We start from the raw sequence: 17,395 nt of genomic DNA on the forward strand, positions 1-17,395 counted from the left end.
ATCTGAAGATTTACATTGTCCAGAGTGCTTTTTTTTAAAACCCTTACCAATACTGGGTATTGGTTCTAAGGCAGAAGAGTGGTAAGGGCTAGGCAATGGGAGTTAAGTGAATTGCTCAGGATCACTCAACTAGGAAGTGTCTGAGGCTAGATTTGAACCCAGGATCTTCTATCTCTGGGCTTGGCTCTCAATCCACTGAGCCACCCAGCTGCTCCCTCCAGAGTGCTTTTCAAAGTTTATAGGTAAATTTATCATATATTCATAATCTATGTAGAATTCCAGAATGTAATTATTTTCTCAATCCAATGTTAAAAGGTTTCATCAAAATAGGAAAGAATTTTGAAGCCTGGTAATTTAAAAAATGTTATGGTTATAGCAACATGAGGAAAGTTATATTTAATCCTATAACATAACTAGATTTTCTATTTGAGTTTAAATCTTTTTTTTTTAACCCTTACCTTCCATCTTGGAGTCAATACTGTGTATTGGCTCCAAGGCAGAAGAGTGGTAAGGGCTAGGCAATGGGGGTCAAGTGACTTGCCCAGGGTCACACAGCTGGGAAGTGTCTGAGGCCAGATTTGAACCTAGGACCTCCAGTCTCTAGGCCTGACTCTCAATCCACTGAGCCACCCAGCGGTTAAATCTTATGGAACAACAAATGAAAAAATTGCTATGGGACCAAATAATCAATCTATGATGCCCACAGCCCTATGCAGTGACATTTGTGAACTGCAACTCTGTCTCTCAAGGCAAAATTGAGAGAGCAATTTTGGCCTGGGCTGATTTAGGGTTCTCTGCCTGGTTTCCTTTAGTATGATATTTCCTCTTGCATGGAGAGCTTTCCACCTTGCAAATACTTGGTTGTGTATTATTGTCAACTTCTACTTAGAAATGACACATCAAGCACTTTTCCCTTACTGTAGCTATGTCTCTCTCTCCTGTGATGGCAATTTTCTATAATCTTTTTTTTTGTTTTTTTTAAAAAATATATTTTATTTGATCATTTCCAAGCATTATTCGTTAAAGACATAGATCATTTTCTTTTCCTCCTCCCCACCCCCCATAGCCGACGCGTAAGTCCACTGGGCATTAGATGTTTTCTTGATTTGAACCCATTGCTTTGTTGATAGTATTTGCATTAGAGTGTTCATTTAGAGTCTATCCTCTGTCATGTCCCCTCAACCTCTGTATTCAGGCAGTTGCTTTTTCTCGGTGTTTCCACTCCCATAGTTTATCCTTTGCTTATGAATGGTGTTCTATAATCTTGATGAGTAATACAGTCTTTAGATAGGTTAATGCTGAAACACATATGACCTAAAATCCAGGTAATTCAGAACTTTAGCTATTCAAACAATCAAGTAGATAATTACTGAGCATGTCATCTCCCTGTTACTCATTATGAGATCCTGGAAAATACCTGAAGGCTATGAAAACCATTGGAATAGTTTGTGAAACTAAAGTGTAAATCTATTTACTCAGATAAATGAGGTTAAATCAGTTATCATTAGAAAAAATGACTTATGGTCTCTCTTGTTATTTCAAAAAGACATCCAATTACTTGGACTTGTTATTTAATATGGAATTAACTAATATACAAAGTATATTCTGAAAATTTAAACAAGTAAAATTGAGTGAATTCATTGGTGTGACTTAAACACAATGTTATTAGATCTTAGCGTCTCTTCTGGGGGAAAGGAGAATTTGGATTTTAATTTTAAAATTTGATTTAAATTTGAAAATTTTAAATAAGTGCTTTTAGCATTCAAATACTGGGATGTTTAATTTATTCTTGAGCAAGCATTTTTTGTTATAATAGTTTTATGATAGAGAACATAACACATAATAAATATAATAATATAATGGGTTTGTAATAGATTGTTCTGTTTTATAATAGGATATTCACCTGGAATTTTTATTTGGTGTTAGCTTGTATTTTCTTTTTTGTTTATTTCTTTCCATTAATAATGCTTTGTATCATTGCCAGATTTGTAAACCTTGAGAACTTGTGTTCTTTTTTTAGATTTTTGTATTTCTACAGTTCCATATTTGTCTACTCATTAAGTGCTGTTTTAATTGTGCCACTGTAATGGTATTTTTAGGCAAACTATATCTTCATGACAAATATGGTTTATGTCCAGTGTTCTGCCTGTTGTGGCTGACAAAATGAATCAGTCTTGTAAGTGTATATGAGCAAAACCACAAAGAATCATCTGTTTCTTTGGGGAATTTAGTTGTAGGGTTTTTTTATTACATACATACAGATGCATATGTATGTGTATATATTTTTCCCTAGCAAGGAAGCCATTCTGAAGACCTATCTATTGCACAGGAGATTTCTAGAAAGCCTAGATCACTGCACTCTACCTCCTACCTCTATGATACAATGGACTAATTAAATGGATGATGGGAAATGGGTTGCTTTTCTATTGTAAGGCTTGGCAATGCATCTACTTGCTGAAGGGGATTGCCCCCATTGGCTCCCATCTCTCTCCCATCTTTGATGAACAGAAGGCCTCTCCTGAGTCTCCTGGTCACCCCCACCTCTCCCCCTCGTTCCTTGCTGGTTTTGCAAAACTTGAACTAAGGTGACTAACTTGGTCCAGCGGCACATTTGACTCTGAAGTGTCTCTTTTTGGGCAATGATGGAATTTTTTTTTCCCAGCAGGGGGAAATTATGACATTATTTTCAGATAATCTGCTTGACTTTCCCAGAGTATTAAAACAAAGAACACAAAAGACAGATAGTGATTGGTTTAACTATGAATTCTTGTTGCCTTTTTCTAGGACTTAAGCTTTCTTCGCTAAGGACTGAAGATAAGGAGGACAATCAAACCTCAAGAACCATAAGTCATTCCCAGCTTTCTAGTCACTTGCCATTGCCCCTTTCAAGCCTTTGTAAACTCAACATTTTTGGCTGCTAACCCCTTCTTTCTAAAAAACTAACCATTCTACTTTTTGTAGTTCGATGGAAAACTCTAGTCTTACAACTCTGGTTGGCTTCCCAAATTAAAATGCTTTGGCTCTGTGTGGTTTCCTAGATTAAAATCTCCATTCCCCAATTAAAGGAATTACTATCTTATTTGGTAGTTGTTGTTTTTTTTTTCAGGTTTACAATGTGCAACAAATATAGTTCAAGATGAGACACCAAAGAAAGAAACTACAATTCAATTCAATACTGATTTATTAAATATCTATTATTTATAAGGAACTTGTATATAAATCAAATGTGCCTGACAAGTGAACTTTAGTTATTAATATTAGTATAGTAGTTGTCTCTCAGTAACCGAGGATGACGATTGTCTTTATGCATTTTTGTGCACAAAGACACTTGTGCGTGAAGGAGATTTAAGTGGAAAAGTCGATGCACAGAGACAGTCCCACTCTCTCAGCGTTGGAAGCCTGGGTCCAGTGGCATGAAAAGTCGTTACACCTGGAGACTTCCTCAGCTGCATTGGATGGCCGTGTTGTCCTTTGTGCTCCAACACGCCCTAAGCACTCCACAGTGCCTTGCTGTATCGCCATCTCAGCCATTGAACCTTCTTATTGGTTTCTTCCCCCTGTTCCGCCGAAGCAGTCTTCACATCCTGGGTGAGCAAAGCCCTGGTTCACCAGGGGTCCACGATGACCCGATTAATTATTAATTATCAAATTAATTATTTTTAAAATAATATGAATTATTTTAATATATTAAATATAATATAAAATAATAATGAATAATGCTGGTATATTAACTTGGTTGCACAGTGGTGGAAATAGGTTCAGTAGATAGAGGGCTGGTCCTGGAATGAGGAAGACCTGAATTCAAAAACAGTCTTAGATGTTTATTAGTTTGTGATCTTCAACAGGCCACTGAACCTCTGCTTGCCTCTGTTTCCTCAAAGAGGATAATAATTGTACCTACCTCCCTGGTATTGTCAAGATCAAATGAGATATGAATTATAATATATTTATATTATAATATAATAATATAATAATAATATAATTAGCACAATGCCTGGCATATCATAAGTTCTAAGCAATGCTAGCTTTATTATATGATACTCAGTATCACTCTCCATAGCAGACTGGAGTGAATTCCTTATAACCAGAGATCCTTCCTTAGAGCAGATAACCACTTTTGAGATCAGCAGAGGAGGTAGAGCTATGGCAGGGATATGATGGAGAACCTCAACCACTGGACATAAAGAGGAGCTCAGGATAAGAGTTAAAGTATGGGGAATGCCAACTGGTTTTAACACCTAGAAATGGAGCCCCCCAAAGTCAAATTAAGGAATTATGGGAGAAAAATGAAAGGGTCAAGGAAATTGGGGAGAAACCTATGCAGTGAAAAGTGAATTGGGAAATGATTGATGATTTTGATATGCTTAACCCTCTGGCTCTGCATCCTTAGAAACTTGGAATTTCAGAGCTGGAAGGAATCAGAGAAATCATCTGGTCTAACTCTGTCTTTTTATAGGTAAGGAAACTAAGGCAGAAAGCACTGACATTTGGGAAACATTAAACCAGGGGTCCCCAAACTTTTTACACAGGGGTCCAGTTCACTGTCCTGCAGACCATTGGAGGGCTGTACTATAAAAACCTAACCCTAACCCTAACGGGGCAGCAGTATACACAGTGCAGAATCCCCTCCCCCAGATCACCGCTCACCATGCAGACATCTTCCATTGTGCAGCCACATAATCCTTTGTCCGGCGCCTCCTAAGGCACCACAGAAAGGATTCTATCCCCGGAAGTAGTACTGTATGTGAGTGATGCCATGCTTTGCAGTGTCGCCACATACAGTGCTCCTCTCACTGACCACCAATGAAAGAGGTGCCCCTTCCGGAAGTGTGGTGGGGGCTGGATAAATGGCCTCACCGAAGTTGGGGACCCCTGCATTAAAGTTTGAGGAGTTCTTACATTTTGTCATTTGATTCATCACCCTTGTATGAACTAAGTAGTATGAGTTCTCCTCATTTTATAGGTCAAAGAACTAAAGCTCAGAAAATTTATGACTTGCCCGAGGTCAAACAATTAGCTATAATTTGGAGATATAAGAATAGAACCAAGGTCTGCAGTAATTTCTACAATCCTTTAAGACTCAGCACAAATCCCAGTTTCTACAGTAGACCCTTTTAGGTTCTTGCTTTACTAGTGCCTTTCCTCTGAGATGATCTCCCATTTATACTACATATATTGCATGCATTCAGGAACTCCTTGAGGACAGGGGCTGTATTTTGCCTTTATATTCTGAGGATTTAAAATTATTCTGTATTATTTAATAATTGATTCTTTTCTGTAATTGACCCTCTTCTGTTTTACTATCCCATTCTGACAAACCACACTTCTCTGTTCTTGAGTTAAACTCGGGAATACAGTTTTCCCTCCAAGTTAGTTTAAAGGTCTGATTGAAAAGAAAAGTTATCATTCATGCTGTTAGCCTGTGGTACGTCTGCTTGTTGTCTGTGAGAACCAAACAGCTTAACCTGATACTATGCCCCAAATGACATGTCATCTGTCCTTGCCTGTCCTTACATAATTAGGGGAGGTTTGATTTCCCCCAAGGGGACAGTAAAGCTGGTACTGATTTCCTAACCAAGGTTACAAGAGCTAGACGAGTCCCATTAAACAATTAACATTCCTTAATTGCCAGAGAGGGCTTTGATTAGCCATCCCTGAATGCCAACCCACTTTTCTCAGCATAGCCTATTGTGATTTCCCCCAGCTGCCCAGACCTCTTTCTCTCCTGTGTGCCAGAACAGAGAAAGAACCCCTTGACCTCAACGTGGTTATCTTCTCCACAGCTTCTCCCCCTTTTAGTAGTTATATGTGATTCTGTTAATAAACTGGTTTTGCTCAGAGTCTGTACCTCAATTTACCTTTATTAAAATCTACTCACAACAATCCCCAGCCCTAAGTACACTGCCTAACACATAGTAAGTACTTCAATGCTCATTGATAAAATATTGCTTTTTGGACTGGCTCATTACTGACCACAGTTCTTTCTTGAAGGGAAAACACTATCACATATTGGGACCAGCACAAGCCTTGGCGCTTCTGGAAGAGGAATAGAAGAATAATAGAGATAAATTTCACCAAACTTCACAATTTTGTTGGTATATGACCCTGCCTGAGAAAGTGTATGCCACCATTTTACTCTAGAGGTCACTACTGGCTGTCCTGTCCACTTGCTATTGGAATCCATGAAAATATTTTATTTTAGCTTGTTTTTCCCAAGAAATCAAGAAGTACATAGAACAATACAGTATGATATGGTGGCTGTTATTTGGTAAAATAGATTCATGTTATTTAATAATGTAGGTTGAATCATAAATCTATTAGTGTTGTTTGAAATTTTTTCTTTCTCTACTACTAATGAAGGATCATATAAAAATTGGGACTATATGGAAAGCACTATACAGGGTACATAAAATATCAGAGGGGTTTAAGTTTCAGAGTTCAATAATATATATTATCATAGCGGTTGTGATTCAAACAAGATCACGATATGTCTAAAATCACAGCTCTTTTAGTAGTTATCTAATATATTATTATTGTGAAACTATAAAAGAACTCACATAGGGGGCCTCAGTAAATAAGATTGGTTTTGGAACTAGACTATAAGAAAACATATTAAAGAAATCTTTTAGGTCAATGAGACATTGGAAAATAAAAGTAGTTCTGGGAAAGGGATAGAATAGAATTTGCTCATTAATATATAGAAAAGTACAAAAGATTCTGATGGTAAAAACCAGAGTGGAGTTGTTTCTATCTTAGAAGTGCTGGTTGAGTCAACAATAACAAATATGACCAAATGGACATTAAACAATAATAATTATAACTAACATTCACTTCTTATAGCTTACAGTTTTTGAAGTGGGATTCCTTACATTGGAATCTTTAGTATCTTCCTTTTCTTTTGGTTTTAACTTTCTAGGAGACTCATGTTAGAGCTCTGAAGCTACCTTTTTTTTCTGTGTGTAGTTTTCACTTTAATCCAATGTAAATATTATGATTAATCTTTTTTTTAGCTTAAAAACAAAAAGAGAAATTTATTAATTTAGAAAGTAATGTTGAGAATGCCCAGGAGGATGGCAAAGTGGAACAGCAAGATGGGGAGCAGTTCCTGGGAGGACAGCATGAATGGAAAGGTTGTTCCTCCATGGGGACAGCATGGATGGAAAGGCTGTCCCTATTATGATTAATCTTGCAAATATCCAACGTTGGGAAGTTTACAAGGTCCTCCTCTGCCCTAGGATAGAGGTTGGAGATAATGGAAAGGAAACAAAGGCTTTTCTTCTCACCTCCTTCTACTTCCCAAATTGATTTTCTCTTAGGAGTTTGGCAGGAACTTCTTTCTTCTGTAGTCTGCCAGATTTTAGAATCCTGGAAGTCCAAACTTAGCTTGTTATTTTATAGAAAACTCAAAAGGCAGAAATGACTGACTGTCTCTGAGCCTTTGCTGTCACACTTCCTTTGGGGTGCCACTTCCTTTTTTCTAATGACTTTCAAGGGCCTCTCATACTAGTGTAAGATTCTTGATGAATTCATTCAATAGAGGTATTTTCACCTGGTTATGGTAGTTAAATGGAGTGGAATGATTGACTTATGAACCCTGAACTTAACATTAACAAACTTAGGGATTCAATTCTTCAGACCACAATAGATAAATTTTGATGGAAGGTTATGGAAGTCAGTCTTTTTTCCTTTTAAAGTTATGTGGCTCTTGGGGGTCTAAAACAAGGTAGGACATAAATCTTAGTGGGAAAAGGAGAAGGCAAAGTACCCCCAAGCCTTCAGAGGATCACAGCTGGTTTGCAAGAATCAAGCTAAATTGGCTTAGTTTCTCACTTGGGGAAGAGGAGTGACTTCCATTGGACTTGAGTTTCTAAATCCAAGTGATTACATTTAAACAGGAAAATAATTGTTGTGGATGGAGGAGTTACTCCTGAGTCAGCATCTGTGTAGTCAGACCATTTACTCATTTGGTCTGGGGAGCTTTGAAATGACTAGGTTGACTAGATTTCCTTCTGATATATGAAACTGTTTTTAAAATTCTTTTCTTCATTGTCTTAGGTTGGTGAAGGGCATTTTGATCATCTGAGTGATCAAAGCAACTTGTTTAGTGCTAAGTACAGAAAAATTATCAGTAAGTTTTGTGAAATATTCTTTATTTGTTGAATCCACGTAACTATTTTGGTGGACAAATGTGGAGGATAGTGGATATAAAGTTTCAGAAACTTGAAAAGGAGGCACATGAGTGAGAAAGACCTCTGTGCTTCAGGTAACTTGTAATTTTAGTACTCTAAACTGTGTTTTAGAGGTGACCTTCCTAAAGATTTTGTTTAGATGGGAGTACAGTAGGCAGATAGGTCTGTAATTGATAATGTTTTCTTGGTGACTTTTTTATGGACTAATTAGGAAAGTATGAGATTGTCCATCATTCTTTGATAGCTTCCCTTCCCTTAGATATCTCATAAAATGTTACCTCAATAGTCTCATGATTATATCACTACCAGAAAGTGTCTTCTCTATATATTTGATCCAATCTATCTGCTTTTTTTAATCTTCATTTTCCTTAGTGTCATTTCTATTTTCTCTTTAAGTATCTTAGGGACTGTGATGTAAGTGCGGTGGTTGTATTATATTTGATGGAGAAAAGTTTGCTGTTGTATTTTTATGAATATTTTTCATTTTTCTTCTTTCTGTTTTCATCCTTGAATGCTTTTGGGATGACTTTACTTAGCTGGATATCTTGCTAAGCTTTCTTTAGATTGGTTTTACCCTCTATTGCTTTTCTCTGCTTTATGAGACAATATTATTCATAAACACATTATCTTTCTTCAAAAGATTTTAGAAATATATTTTATTATACACATGTGTATGTATAAGTATATGCTTGTGTATTACATATACACATGTATGCATATTTATATATTTATCTATAATCTATTTGTCTATAACATAACTTAACAGCCATTTCACTCTGTTTAGCAAATAAGTCATGACTCATGTTTGCTGACTATAATACTTTGTGGGCTCTTTTTTTAATGGTAATTAATTTTCATTCACTCAATTTCTGTCTGAAGTTATTACAGTAAGTGTTGATTTAATTTCTGTTGTCTATTTGCCATTTTTGTTTTTTAATAGTTTGTTCAAAGAATTCAAGGCAAAATCTAATGATATGACATATTGATATGACATATCTTTTTCTCATTACTTTTGTTTTTTAAATTGTAAATTCTGATCTTAGTTCAATTGAGTAAATGGTCTAACTACACAGATGCTGACTCAGGTGTAACTCCTCCATCCATAACAATTATTTTCTGGTTTAAATGTAGTCAGTTTCATACTTTGTGGTCTTATTTTGTGCTTACCATGTCCAGCATCTGCCTTTTAAAAAAATGATATTTTAATTGTCAAAGGATATATAGAACAGACCTCAAAGTAAAGCTCTCAATAGTTATGTGAAAAATACTCTAAATCATTATTAACTAGAGAAATATAATTTAAAACAACTCTGAGACACCATCCCATACCTATCAAATTGATTATGACAGAAAAGGAAAATTATAAAACTTGGAGGGGATGTGGGAAAATTGAGACACTAATGCACTGCTGGAGGAATTGTGAACTGATATAACCATTCAAACATTCTGGAAAGCTCAAATGGCTATAAAATAGTATATACTCTTTGATCCAGAAATAGGGTTACTAAGTTTTTATTGCAAAGAGATAAAAAAAAACAAACAAAAAGGGGAAGGTCCTATGTGTAGAAAAATACTTAAAGCTGCTCTTTTTTTGTGGAGGCAAATTGGAAAGTGAGGGGATGCCCATCATTTGGGGAATGACTGAGTAAGTTATAGTATATGATTGTAATAGAATACTATTGTGCTGTAAGAAATGAAGAGTAGGAGGAACTCAGAAAAACCTGGAACGATTTACATGAACTTGAAGCAGAGTGAAGTAAGCAGAAGCAAGAGAACATTGTACACAGCAACATCAATGCTGTACAGTGAATAACTGTGAATAAATTATCTATTCTCAACCATACAGTGACCTAAAACAATCTTAAAGGACTCATGATAAAAAAATGCCATCTGCTACCAGAGAAAGAACTAATGAAGACCAAATTCAGATCAATCCTGACCAAATTCAGACCAAAGCAAACTTTTTTCACTTTCTTTTTTGTTTGTTTATTCAAATTTCCTTCCATGAAAGGATTAACATGGAAAAAAATTTTTACATGATTGGATATGTAAAATATATATCAGCTTGTTTATCACCTCAGTGGGGTTGGAGGGGGAGGGAGGGAGAGAATTCAGGACTTAAAATTCTTTTAAAATTGTGACAATGAAATCACTTTAAAAGACTGATATATATTAATTTAAGGAATTCAGCTATGTAATTCCTAATGGAAACTCAAGTCAGTAGTCAACCTTTTATGGAGTTTAATTACAAACAGGAGGAAGAAAGTTATTAGAGATAGAGAGAGAGAGGGAGAGAGAAAGGGGAGAGAAGGGAATAGGGCTTAAATACCCCTTCTGTTTAGGCTGGGCCAAAAGGCCCAAGCCCTTAGATAGCTGAGGCAAAGAAAAGAGATCAGTCCCTATCACTCACGTGACCAAAATGGAGAAACAGTCTCAGGGGCCTCCACCTCCAGCTTCTTTCAGAGCAAGCTTCTCAGAGCACCACTTCTCAGAGCAAAACCTCTCCAACCAACCACCCTCTAGTCCTCAGACCCCACTATCTTTAAGGAAACCATCCAAGTTCCCTCCCCTCAGTTCTCACATCTACCAATCACTGTCCATGTCTTCCCTGTGCCAATGGTGGCTCTAGCTTAACCCAGGACCGCCCAGAGGTCTCTGGCTTTGCACATGTCTGTTGAAGGTCATATTCTCAAATAATTAAATCTTGATCCTTTGCTACAGCCCTTCCTAAATCCTGTTACCCTGAGTAGGGTGGAGATTGGAATAATTAAATTTTGATCTATGCTGCAGCCCTTTCTATTGTTCAGCAAAAGGTTTCTGTCCAAAAGTAATCTTAAGAAGGGAGGAGGAGGAACCTCCCTTGCCAATGGGGTTCACATTCCAATGGTGAAATTTCCAATATTCACAAGTCTAAGAAATTTTAAGGTTTACAAAATGTTGGAAACTTTTTACATATAATTAGGAAAAATAACATGAAATTGAATTTATTTTCCCCAATTACAATATAAAAATAGTTTTTTTAACATTATTTCTAACAAATTTAGTCCCAAATTCTCTTTCTCCTTCCTTTGTTATCCTCCTTCCTCCATGAGATGGTAAACAATCTGATACATATTTTACATGTGCAACTATGTAAAACATTTTTCCATATTAGACTTTTTGTGAAAGAAAACTCAAACAAAAGCCATCATATAAAAATGAGGAAAGAAAGTAGAATATAATATACTTTGGTCTGGATTCAGACTATCAGTTCTTTCTCTGGGGGCAGATGACATTTTTCATCCTAAGTCCTTTGGGATTGTTTTAAATCATATTTCTGAGAACAGACAAATCATGCACAGTTGTTCATTGTACAATATTGCTTTTTCTTTGTCCAGTGTTCTCCTGGTTCTTCTCGTCATTCCATTCTGCATCAGTTCATGTATGTCTTTCCAGGTATTTTTTGGAAATTATCCTGTGCCTTATTTCCCATAGTGCAACAATATTCCATCACAAGCACATACCACAACTTATTTAGTCATTCTAATTCTTTACAACCAGAAAAAGAACTGCTACAAATATTTTTGTACAAATAGGTCTTTTCCCTTTTTTTAAGCATCTCTTTGGGATATAGACCAATTAGTGGTTTTATTGGGTTAAACGGTATATATGCTTTTATGTGCCCTTTGTGCATAGATCCAAATTGTTCTCCAGAGTGGCTGACTCAGTTCACAACTCTCCCAACAGTGCATTAGTGTCTCAATTTTCCCACATCTCCATTTGCCATTTTCTTTTTCTGTCATAATTGCTAATCTGATAGGGGTGAGGTGATACCTCAGAGGTTTTTAATGTGGATTTCTCTAATTAATCGTGATTTAGAGTATTTTATGTGACTATAAAGAGCTTTGATTACTTTATTTGGAAATGTCCTGTTCATATTCAATTGAGGAATGACTTGTATTTTTTTATACATCTGACTGATTTCTCCATGTATTTGAGAAATTAGACCTTTTTTATTTTTTATTTTTATTTTTATTATTTATTTATTTAAAACCCTTACCTTCTGTCTTAGAATCAATACTGTGTATTGGCTCCAAGGCATAAGAGTGGTAAGGGCTAGGCAATGGGGGTCAAGTGACTTGCCTGGGGTCACACAGTATGTGATCACTGGGTCACATTGGGAAGTGTCTGAGGCTAGATTTGAACCTAGAACCTCCCATCTTTAGACCTGGCTCTCAATCCACTGAGCCACCTAGCTGCCCCCTAGACCTTTTTTAGAGATACTTTATGTACATTTTTTTCACAGTTATCATTTTTGTGTATTTCCCTCCATCTCGTTCTTCCCTGTTTTTCTACTCTCTCTCCTTTTACTCTGTCCCTCCTCAAAAGTGTTTTGCTTTTGACCAGTGTCTCCCCCAATCTGCATTCTCTTCTATCGGCACCCCACCCTTATGCATTTCCTCTCCTACTTTTCTGTATGGTAAGATAGATTTCTATCCTTTATCAATGTAGATCAGCAAACTACTACTTTGAGGGTTGGATGTAATAGCTTTTGACTTTGTTGTCATTTTTCTAATTTTGTGTTTTGATTTTCTCTGCCTCCATAATAACTTCTTGTGGCATTTGGTTTTTGTTGTTGCTTGCTCATTTCCCCAGACTTTTTCTTGACATTTAAGTTAAAGAACTATTAAAATTAGGCTCTGTTCCTAAGCTGGGAGGGAGCACTGCCCAAGTTTCAGGTTTTTTGTGCAACTGCTTTGAGAGCTAGTTATGGGCAATCTAGAAACTTTTAGTTTTTCTGAGATGGTCTGATCTAAGGAGAAATATGTTTACTACTCTTTTGGCCTGTGCCCTGGTCTTATAGCTATGACAAGCACTTTTTTCTGCCCTATAACTGTGACCAGAGTCCCAGGTCCCCTGCAGCAGCAAGCATGCATGTGCTACAACTCCTACCCCTGGAACTAAACCCAGTACTGTGACTCAGTTCTGCCTATGGACAATGCAACAGAGTTCTGTACCCAGTGCCAGCAAATAGTCTCCAGTAATTGCCTGATGACCAATTGTTTGATCTCCTTATTATTGGCGGGCTAAAAGCTCCAGAAGCCATTGCTGTTGATTCCGCCACTCTTGAGGTCTGTGCTGGCTTGCCAAGGAACCGGGCTGTGATCTATGTCCACTCTGGTAGGTCAGACCTTTTTTGCCAGTCTTCTTAGTTTTGCTATGGAACGCTGTTTTACCTTGAACTTTTATGGACTTTGCTCCTCCACAATTAATTTTGAGGTATTCATTTAAAGTTGTTTTGAGGAAATTTGGTAGAGATCAGAGCGGTCCCTTCCTTTTCTCCACCATCTATTTTTTTTTTAAAGAAAAATCTATGTGACCATATAAGGCCTGTATAATCCACACCTTTGGTTTCTCTAATTTCTTTCCCCTGATACCCATCTATCTATCTATCTATCTATCTATCTATCTATCTATCTATCTATCTATCTATCTATCTATCTATCTATCTACCTATCTCTCTATATTTTTTCATCTTTTCTCACCTTTGCACAAAAATCAAGTATCTGAGTGTATGTTGTTTTGATTTGGAGGGTCCTATCAAGTTTTTAATAGAATTTATTACTTTGTCCTCAGAAATTTAGGTTGGTATTTAAACTCTTGGTGTGATACTTTTGCAGAAGCTTGCAATTAATGTTGAAATATGCGATGACCAAATGTCCTATGAAATAATATTTCTTGTAGCTTTTGGGCATACAATAAAACAGACTCTCAAATTCTTTTTTTTTTAAAACCCTTACCTTCTGTCTTAGAATCAATACTGTGTATTGGTTCCAAGGCAGAAGTGTGGTAAGGGCTAGGCAATGGGAGTCAAGTGACTTGCCCAGGGTCACACCAAGTGTCTGAGGCCAGATTTGAGCCTAGGACCTCCCATCTCTAGACCTGGCTCTCAATCCATTGAGCTAACCAGCTGCCCCCTCAAATTGTTTCTTGACTTTAGCTACAACTCCATTCTTTCTTCTGGATTTGTTGGAATATTGTTTTATTTGACTGGTCATCCACTTATGTCATTGAACAAGTAGCTCACATGCAGAGTACCAACAGTCAAATTTATGTTTACTGACAGTTGAAAAATTATATAATTCTTAGTATCTGGTGCCTGTCATTTTATTGCAGAAGCATAAGAAAGCCCTACAGGATTGGGAACCAATTTTTATATTTTTCTTGCTTTCATGGATTGTCATGGCTCTCCAAATTTCATTACCCAGTGGATAGCCTACTGGAGATGTTTCTCTCCATGATTAGATAAGCTGATTCATGGAAACAGATTTGATCTGTTTCTGAGACAATGCTCGTTTGATGAGAGTCATTGATTTTTGCTAGAAAAATGCTTCTTAACTCTTTAGATGATCAGTTCCAACTTAAACTAATTCTCTTGTCTTCCTATTTTAGCCTAGAGGCTAATATAATAACAATTGTGAAAACCCAGTGGAGTAATTGGTGCATATGAGGAAAATGAGCTTCACAGAGGGTTCACCAACTTGCCAAAGGCTATTCAGAAAGTAAGAAGTAGGGTGAGCCAGGTAGTTTAGTGCATAGAAAGCAGGGCCTAGAGACAGGAAGTCCTGGGTTCAAATTTGGCCTCAGAAACTTCCTAGCTGTGTGATCCAGGGTAAGCCATGTAACCCCTATTGCCTAGCCCTTAACACTCTTCTGCCTTGGAGCCAATACACAGTATCGATTCTAAGATGGAAGGTGAAGGTAAAATAAAAGAAAAAAGGAAAAAAATAGCAAAGTTAAGACTCATTACAGGTCTTTTGGCTCCAAATTCAATCCTCTTTCCCCTAATACCTGGAAGCTTGTTGAATTAAATTAAAATTTCTTATCACCCTACTTCTGTGAATTAGAGAACTCAACAGTTTCTTTTGAAATTGCTGAAAAAGTCATAGATAATATGTTGGGGAAGTCTGTTTTACTGGCCCTATGTTTATTGGCATTGAGAAAATGTTATTTGCTTTCTGACTTGTCTGGAAGATAGCTGCTTCCGAGGACATTGCTCAGATCAAGCTCACTTGCTCAGAAGCAAATTTCATGCCCATCCTTCTTTTCTGGAACTTAGTCAAAACTATCACATCAATTCTGTCCAACCTACTTAACCTTATTTGACACCTAAGGATGTTCTGGCAGAAGCAAATATAGACGTTCCTGATCTCCATCTCCCTCCACACCCTCCAAAAAATAAGATCTTTGTTGTAGAGAGTAAGTAATATCTGCCCACAAACACAGCCATTGCCTCAGAATGGCTTATATTAGTAATCTGGCCTGCTTTTCACTGAACAGTGATGTTCAGTCTTTTTAGCCCAATGCTGAATGGCAGCCACATTTGCTTTACCTTCCAGGAGCTTGCAGAATTTTGTTAATTATTTTTTGTTGCCAGCTCAGTTTCAAAGCAGAGCCCCCTTCTTTTGCTGCAAACTCTCAGGTGACAAGAGACCATTTCTAATACATGAGATTAACAACTCTCATTTTGCCAGGAAGCACTGAATGTTTCCCACATGGCGCTAGCTTATTTTCTATCCCTGTTTTTCAGTGCATCGTTTTTTCCCCCCCCAGCTCTACTTCTTTCTCCCTGTTGGAGTTGGACAGGATCCAAAGTGAACTTCATTGAGAAATGCTCTGGGCGTTGTTTCGTTTTATTTACATATGTTGAGACTGGATAGGAACTGTATTTGATTTTCAGTGATCAGGTTAAAAAAAATGGTGATGGTCTTCTAATATACATGGTCATTCTCTCTCTCCATTCTCTCTTTCCATCCCCCCTCTCCTTCCCCCTTTCACCTTTCTCTCTGTGTCTCTCCCTTCTTCTCTCCTTCCCTCTCCCTTCTCTCTTTCTCTCTCTTCCTCAATCTTTCCTTTCTTCCCACTCCCTCCTTCTCTCTTTCCTCCCCCTTCACTGCTTTCCTCTCTTCATTGTCTCCCCTTCCCCATGTCACTACATCCCTTTCTTCATTGTCTTTCTTTCTTTCTCTCTTCATTGCCTCTCTATCTTCCTGCTTCCCCCTCCTCCTCGTTTCCTTTTCTTGTCTTTCTTTATGCTTCTTCTGTTGCTAGGTGAGTTTGTTTGATTGGGTACTACTTTTGGTTAAGCAGCCAGTGTTCCTGTCAAGATCATAGCATCCCCACTGAAAACAAAGAGCATCTTTTTATTTCCTTCTCCCTACCCCCCTACTCCCATGATGACCTTCATATTCTAGGAGACACGTTCACAGTTGTGTCAACATTTCTATTGCAAACGGCTTTTCTCTCCAGCTTAAAAAAATCTACTCAGTCATATTAGGGTTACCAGAAAAAAGATAATCCTCAGAAGTTAATCTTTTCAATAATTGTCTCTGCCCTTGTAACAACAAAGAACAGCTTTGAAATTTAATTAAAACTTTGTGAGATGTTATATAATTTTGAAACACTCAATTCCCTTTGGTTATTTCATCAAATCATGGACTTTTTCTGTGGCAACTTTCATCTGAAGATCCTAAGATATGGTGTTAATTTGATAAAATACATTATTGAGAACATGGTAACACATCTGTCCCTCATTTCATCCTAAACCCCAAGTCTTATCAAGGCACTTTTTCTTATGCCATGAAGCATATGAATTATTCAGTACAAAAGATCCAAGATGGAAAAGAAAATGGATTTTATTTGTTCTGATTCTCTCCTCTTCCCTGGATCTCACTGTTGCCTAGAAAAGCAGCAAGGTATAGTAGAGTGCTGGTCCAGGCATCCCGAAGATCTGCCTATGTGACCCTGGGAAGACCATTTGGACCATCAGTTCTTTTTACTTTAAAATGGGACTGGGGGGTTTTAACAACCTTATAGTTGTTAAAAGGTTCAAGTGAAATAACCAACATAAAATGAAAGCCAGTATGGTAGATAGAGACTGGCTGACTGACCCTAACTAAGCAAGATATTTAACCTCTTAGTGCCTCAGGCAACTCAATAAAAGTATTAGTTTATTGATCAATCAATGACCTTCATTGATAGAAGAAGTTTCCTTAACACATCCAGACCTAAATAGGAAAAAAATAAAGTGCTCCCAAAATTTGAAGAACAAGGTATTGTTTGCCTCTAATCAATAGGACCACCTTGTAAAACTACCCTTTTGGGGCACCCCATATTGGCCACAACACTTCGTCCTTCTCATCCTGTCTTCCCCCATGCCCAATCAG

Source organism: Monodelphis domestica, chromosome 6 (genome assembly GCF_027887165.1).
Source record: "Monodelphis domestica isolate mMonDom1 chromosome 6, mMonDom1.pri, whole genome shotgun sequence".
Classification (NCBI taxonomy): domain Eukaryota; kingdom Metazoa; phylum Chordata; class Mammalia; order Didelphimorphia; family Didelphidae; genus Monodelphis; species Monodelphis domestica.